Genomic DNA, 15,227 nt, shown 5'->3' on the forward strand with positions numbered 1-15,227 from the left:
GCTTCCTCTTCTTGGATGATTTTGGAGCTGCTTGGCATCCTTGTTTCCTCTTCCTGGATGGGTTTTGAGCTGCTTGTCGTCCCTGTTGTCCTTCCTTTGCTAGGGCCTTTTTTTGGATTTTTTGTTTTCTGAACTAGGGTCCATTGTTCCTCTTTTTGTCTGTCTGTTTGCTCTTCTGCCTTCTTCTTACAGTGCTTCGCGAAGTGTCCATGTTCATGGCAGTGTCTACATTTGAACGGAAGTTGTTCATAGTCCAGTTCTTGAATGTGCTCCCAGCCTGCTACTGTAAGTTTGATTGCTTCCGGTAGCCCCTCCTCCAGATCGACTTCAACACATATTCGAGCACATGAATACTGATCTTTTCTTACAGCTCTGTCTATGTATTTACCCAAAGCATTGCCAATGTTTTCAAGGGATTTTTGGTTCCAGCAGTGGAGAGGCAAGTGGGGAAGTCTCACCCATACCGGAACTGCTGAGGGGACATCCTGGGTAGGGTCGAATTCAGGGGACCATTTATTCAGGTACAGGCCTTGCGGTCCCATAAAATATGGCCCATTTCTAAATATTAGGCTTCTGTCTTCCGGATTGTCAAACACAAAGACGAAGTATCCTTTCCCGACGAAGTAGCTTTTCACACCCTCCTTGATCAGGGGGCTCTAGTTTCTCTGAGCCCAATCTTTTACTGACTTTGGTGAAGGCCAGAGGCCTGTGAACTGTCCAGTAAGACCTCTCTCTGCCAGGTTTAGAGCTGCTTTACACGTTTCTTCCTCTGAAAGGGCGACTGTAGGGATCTTATCCATCCTCTTGATGAATTTTTGTTGGGCCACCGATGGGGTTCTCTTCGAACATGTTTTGATCATTGCTTTGAATGCTAGGACCTCCGCAGGGGGGAAAGCGCCCCCATTGGAGTCCATATTCTCCGTTAAAGAGCTCCTCAATCTGAACGCAGGGTCGCAGCAGCCTCTGGGGCGCAGATCTGCGGAATAGCCGGAGGGAGAAGGCCCTCTGCAGCAGCCAGGGGCCGAACGGCCAACAGCTTTGCGCAGCGCCGGCTAGGTCAGGGCCGCAGCGAGCGAAAAAACCTTCTCTTGTTTTATAGTTATTGATTCTTAATAGACATAATAATTCAAATTATTTAAACATATTTGATAGAAACAATAATTTTTTGTTTAATAAGAATTGTGATAATAATAATGTTATTCTTCCCTCTCGTAATAATAAAGTTATTAATTTATCTAGTTTCTCTTTTCCTTTTTCTGTTTTCAAGCTTCTCAAAAAAGGTTTAAATTTTTCCCTAGCCCCAAAAAGATCTCGATAGATGACATTATTTGTAACATAGAATTTGGTATTAGAGGTTTACCCGATAATATTAAGGACACTATTAGACAAGATCGCGCTATGACCCTTAGGAAGGCTAAGCCTCCCCAGAGTAACCTTAGCAAGGATGAATTCATGTCCCTCAGATCCTTAAACCAAAACAAAGATATCGTTGTTCTGAAAGCTAAAAAAGGAGGGGCTGCTGTCATCCTTGACAAAGAGGATTACCAAAGAAAGATGTTAGATCATCTTTATAATAGTCGAAGCTATAAAAAGCTTCCCAAAAACCCACTTAAAAAGATTTCTATGTCTGTAGCTCTTGCCATCAAGTCTAGTAGCTCAGTGAGTTCCCTGTGCCATAAACTCATTGAGAGCAGTCCCATTACTCCAAGGATCTATGGGCTTCCTAGGATTCACAAATATGGGGCTCCTCTTAGACCCGTTGTCAATACCATTGGTGGTCCTACCTACCTTTTAGCTAAATTCCTTTCCTTAAAGCTTAAACACTTAGTTGGCCGTACAGAGTCCTTCGTCAAAGACTCTACTTGCTTTGTTGAATAGCTCGGGAACATAAAGCTTGACCCTAAGGATATTCTTGTTATTTTTTATGTAGCTTCCCTGTACACTTGCATCCCTATAAATGAGGCCGTAGAAGTGATTAACCACCTAACAGATCCCAATATAGCTCGATTAGTTGAGATCTGCCTCACTTCCACCTTTTTCGGTTTTGAGGGTGAGTTCTTTGAGCAAACTTGTGGTGTTTCCATGGGCTCACACCTTTCCCCTGTGGTTTCTAATCTTTTTATGGACGATTTTGAATCCAAGGCTTTATCCTTGTCCCGCCTCCTACCTAAACTCTGGAAAAGATTTGTTGATGACACTAATATCATCTGGTTGCATGGCCAAGAGGAATTTGACCTCTTCTTCCATCATCTCAATAGTAAATCCGAAGCCATTAAGTTCACGATGGAATAGGAAGTTGATGGTTGCCTCCCTTTCCTTGATGTTCTTATTTCTAGGAATATTGACGATTCCCTCTCCCACCAAGTTTTTCGGAAGAAAGCACATACGGAGCAGTATCTTCATGCAAGTTTCCACCATTTCCCAGCTCAAAAGTTAGGCGTTCTCAACACTCTTGCTACTCGTGCCCTAAGGATTTCTGATGAAAAATATTTGAGAAAGAGAAATCCCATCTTCTTAATGTCTTTGTTGAGAATGGTTACAACAGATACCTAGGTCAGAAGGCTTTTCTCAATGCTTCGAATAAGTCGGTTTCTAAAAAAGATCATAAAGATCGATTCCCAAGGGTCCATCTGCCTTATGTTCAAGGGACCACTGATAAGATAGCGAGGATTCTTAGGAAGCATAATGTTCCCTCGAACTTTAGACCCCTTAACACCATTTGTAGATTTCTTAGATCTGTAAAGGACCCTATCGACCCTAAGGACATGAAGGGGGTCTATATTATTCCTTGTTCTTGTGGGACCCCCTGTATTGGTGAGACTGGGCACTCCATTAATCAAAGAATTAGTGAGCATGCAGCTTATCTTAAACATAGGAGAACCAAGTCTTCTACCCTAGAGGAACATGTGGAGAAGATCAAGCATCATGTCTGTATTGAGGAGGCCAATGTTATTGCTAGAGTCTCACAATTTCATCACAGAAAATTTAGGGAAGCCATTGAGATTGAAAGGAGACCAAGCAATCTCAATAGAGAGGATGGTTAGAAGATCAGTAGGTGCTGGGTCTCAGCCCTCACCTCATAGTTGGTTCCTCCCCTTCTACCCCTCCCTCTTTTTATAACTTGTTCTTAGGTTTTCCCCTTCTTATCCTTTAATTCCTTTGTGGATTTCTTCCTTGATTTCTTATAATCCTTTTCAATCTTTTCCGATAGGGTTAAGTTATATAGTATAAGATATTTAATGAGCTTATTTATGTTCTAAATTCTAGAATTTTCTAACATGTTTATTTTAGTTATTATTATATCAATACAATAAATCCTTACTAGTACTAATTTTCCCGGGCAATAGTAAGATTCGTTCCCATAAAGTCTACTATATATTAATACCTTTTTCATATCGTATACTTCTTTTAATATAGGTTAGATATTAGTAGAGAATTTCCCCCTTTCATGACTAATTTAAAGAGATCTAGTATACATAATATAACGATAATTCTAATTATTTTAATCCTTTCATTTTATAATATTATCCATAGATCTAGTAATTTTACATTAATTCAACTTAATTTAATAGAGGTTAAATATTAAATTTCCCCCTTTTTTCATGAATATTCTGAAGATAACTATGATCATTTTAATCCTTAATTAAGAATAATACTATAACACTATTACAATAATATTATAATATTAATCATTAGTAATTATTATACCCTTTTTATTACTAACTATTATTTCTAGCTATTTTAATATATTATTTCTAGCAATTTTAATTTAAATATTAGCTTAAGATTGTTAGCGTTTCTCTTAAATAACATATGTTAAATATCAAAATAATATTTTAGCATTATAATATTATATAATTAAAATTGATTAGTCATATTGAACATTCTTGGTCAATCTTAACTGTTTGTCTAGTCTAACCTTATATAGCCATTGGATGATCTGCTATCCCTATTTAATATGTAGTCATGGTTTGGTTCTTCAACTTGTCCGAACGATGAGCCACAGTTGGTTTGTAACGCGTCGACTAATGTTCTATCATGTGATTTCCGTCGAAGAATTTCTCATAACATAATATTCCTTATTAAAAATCGAAAATAATTAAAATATAATGATATCCACCTCAGGATGATTTTATTTATTTATTTATTTATTAATTAATTGTATTATTATCAAATAATTTAAATTGTCAAAACTAATTGTTTTCTGGTCCATTATAACAATTTGTCCTCTCTGATCTAATATAGTCGTTCTCCAATCAAATCTAGCCGTTGGAAGATCTGTTATCCCTATTTAACCTGTATCCATGATCTAATTCTTCAACCTATCCTGACGATGAACCACACTCATTGGTTCGAAAGACGTCGACAAATGTATCTTTATGTGATTCACGAATAAACATAATAATAATAATTATATCTATCTATTTTAATAATTAATTATAATTATAGCTATAATTATAATTAATTATTAAAATAGTGTAGATCCATCTTAATTCTGGATCTACCAAGGTGAAAACCTCCTTCAAAGTAAAAAAAAATATTTGATCTCTCTAAGAACTTGGTAGATCTAAAGTTAATAGAGATCTAAATTGTTTTTAAATGTAATGTTATATATGTATAATATTTTAGATGTTTTTTTTTAATGGTCTAATTTCTAAAATTTTTGTATCTTTATTTTTAAATTTATTTCTTATTTTGTATATGTATTTTTAAATTTCTTTCTTATTTGTTAGATTTATTTATTTTTTAGATTTTTATTTTCTGTTTTTTATTTTTTATTTTTTCTTGTATTTAATTTTATTATTATTATTAGTTTTTGAGTAATAATTTAAAAACATAATTTGAATTTTATAACCTGTAACTTATCAACAGTTAGAGATAACTTTTTTATTAATTCATAATTTTAATTTGAAAACAAACTTGTTTTTATTAAAAAGATGTTTCTGGTGGATTGTTAACTCAATTTCAAATATGTTAAAATTTAGCCATCATAAAATGATATTATTACTGATCACACTACTTTATTATTATTATTATTTTTATATGGGAATTTATTTTTATATTTTTTAAAAATGAAATAAGTCTAAGTACAATTACTATGGAAAGGTTACGGGTTCAATTATCTGGACAATCTACATTCTTAGGCTTAGGCTACATGGTTGAATCGTTGGAAAGTGATAAGTGGATTTGCCTAATACATTATAAATACTCTTTGATTAATCAGAAAATAATAAATATTTCATAAAACAATTATCTCTAAAATCCATGAACCATATATAACACCATGGATGGAAAGGTTCTGCCATCTCTGTGAGAATACGAACATGGAGGATGAAAATCTCTTCATCTTAGAGTGCCACAAGTACAACCAGATCTCAGTTTCAAAATCTCATCATCATCATCATCAAATTTTAAAATAACAATTCTCATTAATTTACTAACCTTTACTATTTTTGCTCTCATCATCATCATCAAATTTTAAAATAATATTTCTCATTAATTTACTAAACTTTACTATTTTTGCAACTAATATCGACTATTCCTCCCACAATCTTGCGTTGGCTAACTCAACATTTTCTCGACCGTGAATGCTCGTGGAACTTTGATGAAAGGAACACTCGTTGACTTTCTATGATTGGGAAATATACGCAAATTTCATACCTACTTTGATGAAGGGAACACTCGTTGACTTTCTATAATTGAGAAATATACTCAAATTTCATACCTACTTTGTCGTTTCCATATTTCTGTTCCTTTCGTCGCAAATTTTAAAATGATAATTCTCATTAATTTACTAAGCTTTACTATTTTTGCAACTAACATCCACTATTCCTCCCACAATCTTGCGTTGGCTTATAACTCTACATTTTCTCGACCGTGAATGCTCGTGGACTTTGATGAAGGGAACACTCGTTGACTTTCTATGATTGGGAAAGATACTCAAATTTCATACCTACTTTGCTGAAGGGAACACTCGTTGACTTTCTATGATTGGGAAAGATACTCAAATTTCATACCTACTTTGTCGTTTCCATATTTCTCTTCCTTCTGTCTTCGACGACAACTCTGTGATGATGAAGTCAAACACGTTATTTGAATGAGACGCTGAGTGCGCAGAAAATTCGTTGCATTAATTTAAGTTACAGTGCACTCATTTAATAAATATCATGTAACTTTTAATCCCACTAGTAAAACACTTGTGTTACGTCGCTAATAAGGAACACATATTCCAGCGCACATGATAATAATTGGGAATTATTATCGGCTAAGATATATCAATAACAAATTTAATAATATTGTGTGGTTGTATCCATATTTGTAAATAAAAATGGTAAAAACATTTTGAAAATAATAATAATAATAATAATAATAATAATAATAATTATTATTATTATTATTATTAGAAAAGATTTAAGTGGAAAATTATTTATATTAGAGAGTTGTAGGTTTTACTTGACTTTTTTATTTTTATTATTATTATTTATGTTATTGTTTTTGTTTTAGTTATAAAAGTTTTATTAATTAAATTAATTTTTTTATTTCGGGTTTGTTCATAACTATGTTCTAAATTATAACTTGCTAAATTTAAAATTAAATTTTATAAATAAGATATTTTGATAATAGGCATAGTTCAAATTTGTCTTTAAAACATCTAAAACTTTAACACTTATTCAATATTCTTCAATATTTAGCTATTCAAAATAAAGCAAGAACACTAACATTAACAAAGTAAAAGGACCACACTGTAAAAGTACATGGGTGACACCCAATGCGGATGCCTTAATTATTAATATAAAAATTGTTACAAGAATACACCAAGGAAGTTGTATCACTATCTATGACTCATTTTGTAAGTGTACAATACCTAACTACCTATTCCCACAATACTTGCACATTCTAACTCTTGAAGCATCCATGGAACTACCTCCTATAGTTCTCTTTCCTCACTAATAGCTCAATCTGGGTCTGGCATTTCCATGTCTTAAACACTTGCCAAGTTGTCGAATTCCATTGTATAGAGTCCCTAAGACTTTGCCAACATTTGGGTTGTTCATTATATTAAAATCCATACTTAGCACCTCAATACTCCATATCCACTTGATGAATTATGGCTCTATTCTAAATTAGTGCCTTTGCACTTACTTGCATCCTCTTTGTAGGTGGAATATGCCTTGTTTTTTCCTTCTTTTGAGGTGTCTTTCATTGTGCCAAAGGTCGAAGTGGACCAAAACATTCAATAAATTCCATGAACATCCACTAACTTAGTTTGCATTGGATCATGCATTACTATCCAACATTTCCTAGTCTCATGCATCCAACAACCCCAACAATCCCACTTAGGAAATGTCTAAAGCATTCATACTATTTGAATGAACCTTCCACCCTCTTCATTTTTACTCTAATATCTTGAATTCCTTGCTTGCTCAAGAATTCATCCACCACTTTGGCCACTACTATCACTATCAAGTCCATTATGTCTTCAAGCCTAGCAAACTTCTCTTCCTACGCCATCATTGAACCACTATCCATGGATGGTTCCACAAGAATCCCTCTTAAAGCTCCATCTATTGATATTCCATCAAGTCCAAAATATTTGAGTCCTCTTGGTATGGATCCCAAGGAAGAGAAACATTGGAGAATTTGGGGATTTTAGTGATGGCCAACATTAGAGTGTTAAATAAGTAGTTAGATTTTAATATTAAGTAAAGAGGATGACATGTCAAATTTAATCATTTCCATTCTGAAATTTATATAAAAGAATGCTCTTACTATGCAAGAAACTTATACTCGATTTAATATAATATTTGGTTTTTCATTCTCCTCATTTATACATAACTTGGTATTAGAGCAATGTTCTTATAAGAAATTTTAGATCTTTACAGTCTACTAGCTTTTGCAATCACCATAAGGAATTTTCTCCCTTATTCGATAAACTTTCATAGCCTACTGGGTACTATGTTATCAGAAGCAACAAATAGGAAACAAAACAAAAAACGACAAGAAGACATGAAACAAAGTTAAGAGGTTTCACATTCAAGAAACAAGGAGAAAGAAAACACCAAGAAAAATATGAAAAACATTAAACAAAGCATTCATCATCAAGATTAATTATTTACATAAGTGAAATTGTAATGATCACATTTAGCCATAGTGTATTAGTAAAGGAAAAGAGTATAATGTTTCCTTTGCTATCACATTTATCCCGAACCTTAACACTATCAAACCTCAACCTTATTTAATTTATAAATAGAAGCATAAACACTAAATTTAGACGCATACAATATGCACCTGTAAATTGTTTTCTTTTGTCATGATAACACATAAAAGGCCACAAATTAAATAAAGTATGAAGGTATATATTGGGAGGGGCAACAAATTCAAGCTGTGGCCAATATTATTTTGTCAATGGAAATAAAAAATCAAGATGGGCGACCCAACTCTATATCTTCATAGAAGAATCACTCCAGAATCATTTGATTAAACAAGAGAAAATGTAAAAAAATAAATGAGTAGGTCCATCGATACTCATCACATGATCATACAAATGATTTATCTAAAGAGGGGGTTTTATGTAAGATTTCAAAAATTCATCACTGGAAATTGTTCAGTAGATGCATGTGCTTTCCTAAGTCAAACATTTGACTGAGAATTTCAAATAACTCTTCCCCTCACATATAAAATGTGGACTCATCAAAGTTAGAAAATATGTAAAAAGCTATTGCATACCCTAAAAATTGCATGAACAAAGAATTAAAACCAAATTTCTAATTGAGAGGCCGAACAAAAAAAAACTTTGGGTGTCAGTGAGCACATACTAAATACCTTGATAACACTTCAATGAAATAACATCCTTATCTACTTGACCACCCCGCTACGTGCCTCCACATCCTCTATGAGTCTGCTCTATGTGAATCGTCTTGTGTGAGTCAAGTATGCACTCTAGTCTCTCGCTTGGAAACCACTATAACAAAATGCCACAATAAATTAATCTACCGTTTAATTGTTGTTTACTAGAACTGCAAACAAAAACTTATTAATATACAAACTAAACTTATTAAAATTACATGCCATTTAAAAATGAAATCAATTGGAGACATGAGAGAAATGAGCTCCTTTAAGGAGGAACAAAATCATGTTTCTCAAAAAAACTATTTTATGAAACCATCCGTTTTTGGAGAAACTAGTTTTGCAGATTAAGAAATGAAAACGATCGAAGAAAACACAGTTTTCGATGCTGTTCCATTTTCTAGATGTTTTCTTTTGGAAACAAAGGCTCTCAATTTTTTTTCTGGTAACATAGACTAGGTATATGCTCATCTCTATATAAATAGGCTTGCATAACTACCATAGGAATATGCTACCCTCTCTCACTATATAGTAGGATTTTGTAGCCTAAAATTAATCCACTCCCTCTCTATATAATAGGCTTCGATAGCCTAACGTAAATCCACTCCCTCACTATAAGATATGATTCCATAGCCTTTTAGAGGGGTTCCTCTACCATTATATTAAATTTCCATAACCTAGACAAACAAGAGGGATCATCTCCTTTAATATGGTTTCATTCAATAGACACATAAAACAACACCTTTTTAACTACAAAATTGATTTTTGGGGCTTGAACTTAAGGTGATTACAAATTTCGAGAATATTTCAGAATTTGACAAATAGGAGTGAGGTCAATTCTTTGACATTGTTTTGTTTGCCAGATTCCAAGATATTATCAAAATTTCCAATCTAGATAACGATAACCATTTTTAGGTACTCACATATTACTCTCTTTATATTTTTCTCTGTCATATTTCCACTATTCTTCCTTCTATAGTTTCCATGGTTACATTTCTCCATTTGGCCCATTTTTCTTTACCTTTAAACTTGGTACTCCTTCGCCATACAATGTGCCATACAAACAATCCTTCTTCTCACCTCTCATCTTTTTCTACCTTCTTTGAGATTTGACTTTGTTAAATTTTCCCCTTCATCCACACCCAAAGATTCAAAAGTTACTAATATAATTTTGAGTAGTCTTTGAGATTCTTGGATAGGATCCCCTTTTCATATCTACTTTGTCTTAATGAGATTACTAACCTTTCTCAATAATCATGCATGGCTTCCCTAATTTGGTCTCCTAATTAAGAGCCCATACCTTTATTATATTTTGGTATGCCTCACTTGGTTATGATAGAGCCAACTATTTTAAGGCTATTAACTCTTTAAGCCTTCTAACCACCTTCCAAGATGAGAATCATTCTATGTATAGGGTTGTTAAATGTAGTTAGGTTGGCTCCAAACTCATGGCTTACTGCATCCAAGTATATCCTTTCCCACCATCAATCTTAGTAGTCCAACCAATGCTTGGTCAAACACTGCAATCTCATCCTCTCTAGCCTTTATCTCTATTCCCTATGTTAGCTATTTGTGTGCCACTGAAACACACTTAACCTCTTCATAGTCCAATAAACATTATCACACACCTATTTCTTCAAAAAAAATATACATTTGGAACCTGAACCTTTAATTTCTATAGATGTACTCAATTATAGACAATATAATCCCATAATGACTCATTGCATCATGCATTTTGTCTCCATTTTACAAACCCATTGCATGTTGATATTGTGGATTGAGGAGCATATTTTTCTATTTTTGATTGTTTTTTCTTGATTACTTTCTAACTATCCAACAATCTTAGCCATGCAAATCCTTTGAAGGTTCTGCATGAGTTGGATGTGGATGATATTGCAATGACTTATATGGTTTGCAACTTATCATGTGGCACATAAATTAATATATTTGTCATTCGTAGATGTGATGTGATGGTGTGTGTACCGAACCATTTTTTGAGTAACCAATTCATTCAAATACAAATGAGTTGAATAACATGTCTACCATGATCCCTGATCCCACTAATTAAGCAGAAACCACTAAGGATGCCCATAATCACAGCATGGCACATTTCAGCTAGTTGACATGATTATTGTCAGTATGCCGCTTTGCACACATACCACCTTGACTGCAGCCATTTCTCATCGGGTTGTAGCATCCTCCTTTTAACATTCTCTTAATTTGGTGAGGATGTCCACTCAAATTCAGTTTCGATAATAGAGAGCACCATAACATGTGCCTCCATTTCTTGATGATGATTTTTTTACAGGAAAGCACCTTGATGATTCCCTTTGTTCATTGCTCGTGGATTTTACCATGTGTTCCAACTCCTACAAACATCGAACATCATCTCAGATTTTCCCAAAAGTAGTAAACTTGGAATTTTCCCTAAAGTAGCTGTTGTAGCTCACTTCTGCACATATTTGACCAAGAATTTACTACATAATGTAGACAACTAGGGTTTCTTTGATCAACACGGATAACCAAAGTGCATTTAATTGTATTCAATGAAGGATAAAATCCCCATATAATTCCTTCATGTCATCAAGATTTTGTTGTGTGATCAGTTACCATACCGAAAGAGCTTTTTCCTACTATAGAACATCATGTGTTGAGGAAGCAATGTTATGTCCACAATGAGGCCATCTATGGTGCAATTGTTAACAAGCTTTCTTTTGCAAGTCCGTTTGATAGTGTCTGAAGATCTGCTTGAATCTATGAAAAGGGAACATTGAAAATGTTTTGACGCTCTTTTCTTTGACATCAAATATTTACACATAAAGGTAGCAATCATAATCAAGCACTTACCATACTCTTTGGGATGCGTGCTTTCCAATATAGGCCTACAATGTTGAGTTTTCACTTTGATTTGGAAATGGTTCATATGTTGTACTTCATGGCTCCTAAGATCTCCAGAATTCTCATCTTTGAATGCTCTTAATAAAGTTCATTGTCAATGGGGCATTGGGCAAAGTGGATGTTGTATATTCACTACTGTTTAAGTTAAACAAACAAATATGTTCCACCAATTAAATCACAAATGGAACACTGACGGAGCATATCTGTAGCTAAAGGAAGGAGGACTTAGATCTCTTTGAGAACATGATTAAAGATGTTTTCCATCTAGACATTGTGCCTTTTAGCATACTAATTTCTGGTCTTAACAAGGAGACTATTGAAACATTAATTCCAATTGTTATAAGCAAAAATATGAAGTAATAAAGCTATTCAACATATTATTACACTAAGATCATAGTTGCAGTTGTAGATTCTATATCTTGATTTCAGCTTTGATACCAATTTGTTGGTAAGACAGTTCTTATACCAATTTTTTAGTAAGACAGAGGAGACAAAACAAATAATTCACACACAAATCACATGAGCTTCTCTTCTATTGATCACACAAAACATGATTCTGATTCTTACAATGAACCCGATGAATGGTATTTAAGCTTTACCCACTCGTGACTCGCCTAAAATATCTTGACATGCACGTACACTTAACTCAGTTAAGTCACACTCTAAATATAGACTGCACTTAACTCTTTATCCATCACTCAACTTGACTCAACACTCAACACTTAGTCACTCTCTAAATTTAACTAACTCCACACGCTAGAGTAATTATAATTTCTAACCTATTATTACACTAAGAGCGTAGTTGTTCCGAGAATGCTACCCACACTCAACAGTGTCAATCAATTACTTTCGTACAGTTTTCATTGCAGCAGCGAAGTTAAGAGAATTTGTGTCAGATGAGCCACCTTCCTTAGCTGCAGCAATCGCACTGTCCCTCAAGTTTATCACTCTTCTCTTCATCTCTGCATCTTCCTTGCCCGTCACTGCTCTCTCCACAGCCCTCTTAATCTCAGTCATGTCGATTATTGATGTTCCACTCTCAGTAGATGCAGTGTTTTCCTTAAGCAAAGACGAGCCAATTTTCCAGACATGGACTATATAACTTTGGTTCAGAAACTGATCTGCAAAATAAGGCCAGCATAACATGGGTACCCCCATGTTGATGCTCTCCAACGCTGAATTCCATCCACAATGTGTCAGAAAACAAGCAATGGAAGGATGAGAAAGTACCCTCAACTGCGGACACCACAACAACAAACACCCCCGATAGCTCCGTTAGATGCGCTCCATGAAACCTGGAGGGAAGGCGGCCTCACTACCTTGTAGCAGGGCGCACAACCCAAAGAAACGGTCTCTCTGCAGCCTCCAACCCAAGTGCAAGTTATTGGAACTACATCTCTCTTAACACACTCTAGCTACCAAATGAGACATAGATCACAGACTGCCTGGACTGCTTATCCAACCAACCCAAGATTTTGCCATATTCAGCCCAAAACCCCATTGTGATTTCCCATCAGAGTCTTGAGTTCGAATTGAGAACGGAAGAAGGAATCAAGGGACCTATTGGATAGACTGAACCTCCATTCTCAACCACACTACTGATGGCAGGGTCTTCAAGACGATGGAAGGAATTGCAGATGACCCAATCTATTTCCCGCACTCTCTCCATGTATCGATTTATGAAGTGGAAAAATAATTCTTGTTCAGAGTCATTCAAAACCGGCAGCCTATGGAAGATGTGCAGAGCAGAGAGGTGGCATGGAGGGGAGGTATTTCACCATTTTAAAGTCCTTTGGAACTCCTACAGAGGCCTCAATTAATAAATACAATTTTGGGAATCAATTCATACACTATAATTACAAGATTCATGAAATTAACATAATAACTAACTGTAAGCATACCATTTGAAGGAATGATTTGGGATGAAACAAGGGATGGAATATTACACAACAGTGTATAGGTAGGAATAAGAGATGTCTAGAGAGTGGCCCTTGGAATGTGGTGGCGTTGAGCAATCTCTAGTGCCTGTGATGCTATAATGTCTACTACCAGGTAGACACTTGAATCATTATCCCCCTCTTTGATTTGGTGAATGAGGTTGTTAAGAAACAGGACAATCACGTTTTTTGTGGCATCAAATAGCTTGGCAATGTCAGTGCGAGTATCATTGGAAGGAAGGCCATCGGGGACGGCCACAGAGCAGATCATCGTTTGGTTACTCAAACTAGTTTTGTTAGCCTCTACTATGTGAGAATGGTTGTAGTTTGTATTCACAAAACTGATAAAGAATCCCTCATCCACAAGCTTCAAGGTCACCTGCATCATGGGATTTATGTGGCCTTGCGCAGGAAAAGGAACCAAAACCGCATGGTGTCGCTGCTTGCTGCAACTAAAATCCATTATTGCTTCCTTTCTCAATGTCTCTGTCTCTAACACAACACTTTCTTTGTCTAGAATTTTCACAAAGTTTGTATTGTTGGAAAGAATAATAACTAGCACAACCATGTTTACCAAGATGGTTGATATACGCTGATAGGCCAACTGATTATTAATAACTATATAAATATTAACAATCATATTATTGATATATAGTATTAAATGAATATTATGTTAATATTATAATAATAATATAAACTTATAATAATATTATTAATATTAATTAATTAGATTATCATTATATTATTCAAGAAATAAAATAATATAATTATTATTATATTATTATAATAATAATAGCTCATAATAATAATCATGATCCAATAATAATTAGAATTGTGATAAGTGAATTATTATGTTTAATTTTTTAAAAACCAACCATTTATGATAATTAATAAATATATAAATAATAAAAATGATATATATATATATATATATATATATATATATATATATATATATATATATATATATTAATATTATTACAATAATATAAACTCATAATAATATTCGTAATATTAAATATTAATAATTCATAATTAGTATTATTAATTATTAATAATAATAACAATTATTATTATTATTATGAGTTTTTATTAATTCAACCATTTTTATTTTAGTATTTTTAATATCTATCTTAGGGTTTGTATACATTGGGTTTATAATATTAGTCCCTTTTGTTTATCATTACCCAAGGGATAAATACTAAAACCCCAAGGAATTATGAACCAAAGGGAATAATATTAAACATAAGGGACTAATATTATAAACCCAAGGAATTAGTGAACCCAAGAGATAAATATTAAAAACCTAAGGGATCAAGAAGCGTAAGGGATTGATATTACAAATACAAGAGATTAATATAGATGACCATGATTGGTATTATAAACCCAAGTTAATAATAAAACCATGGTTGACCATGTTTGGCTATGATTGACAATGGTTTACCATGATTGATATTATAAACCTAAGGGAATAATAAACCCAAAGGACTGATATTATAAACGCAAAAAGCAATAATAAAACGAAGGGATTAATACTAAAACCCC

At 33.9% G+C, this 15,227-nt stretch overlaps 1 pseudogene; it reads right to left on the reverse strand.

The window, feature by feature from the left end:
* Positions 1–656: 656 nt before the first annotated feature.
* Positions 657–14,145, reverse strand: LOC149250138 (UDP-glycosyltransferase 85A4-like; annotated as a pseudogene).
* Between the last annotated feature and the right edge of the window lie 1,082 nt (positions 14,146–15,227).

This window comes from Pinus tabuliformis, chromosome 7 (assembly GCF_031772625.1).
Source record: "Pinus tabuliformis cultivar Carrire ecotype Pingquan chromosome 7, CPIR1, whole genome shotgun sequence".
Taxonomy (NCBI): Eukaryota; Viridiplantae; Streptophyta; class Pinopsida; order Pinales; family Pinaceae; genus Pinus; species Pinus tabuliformis.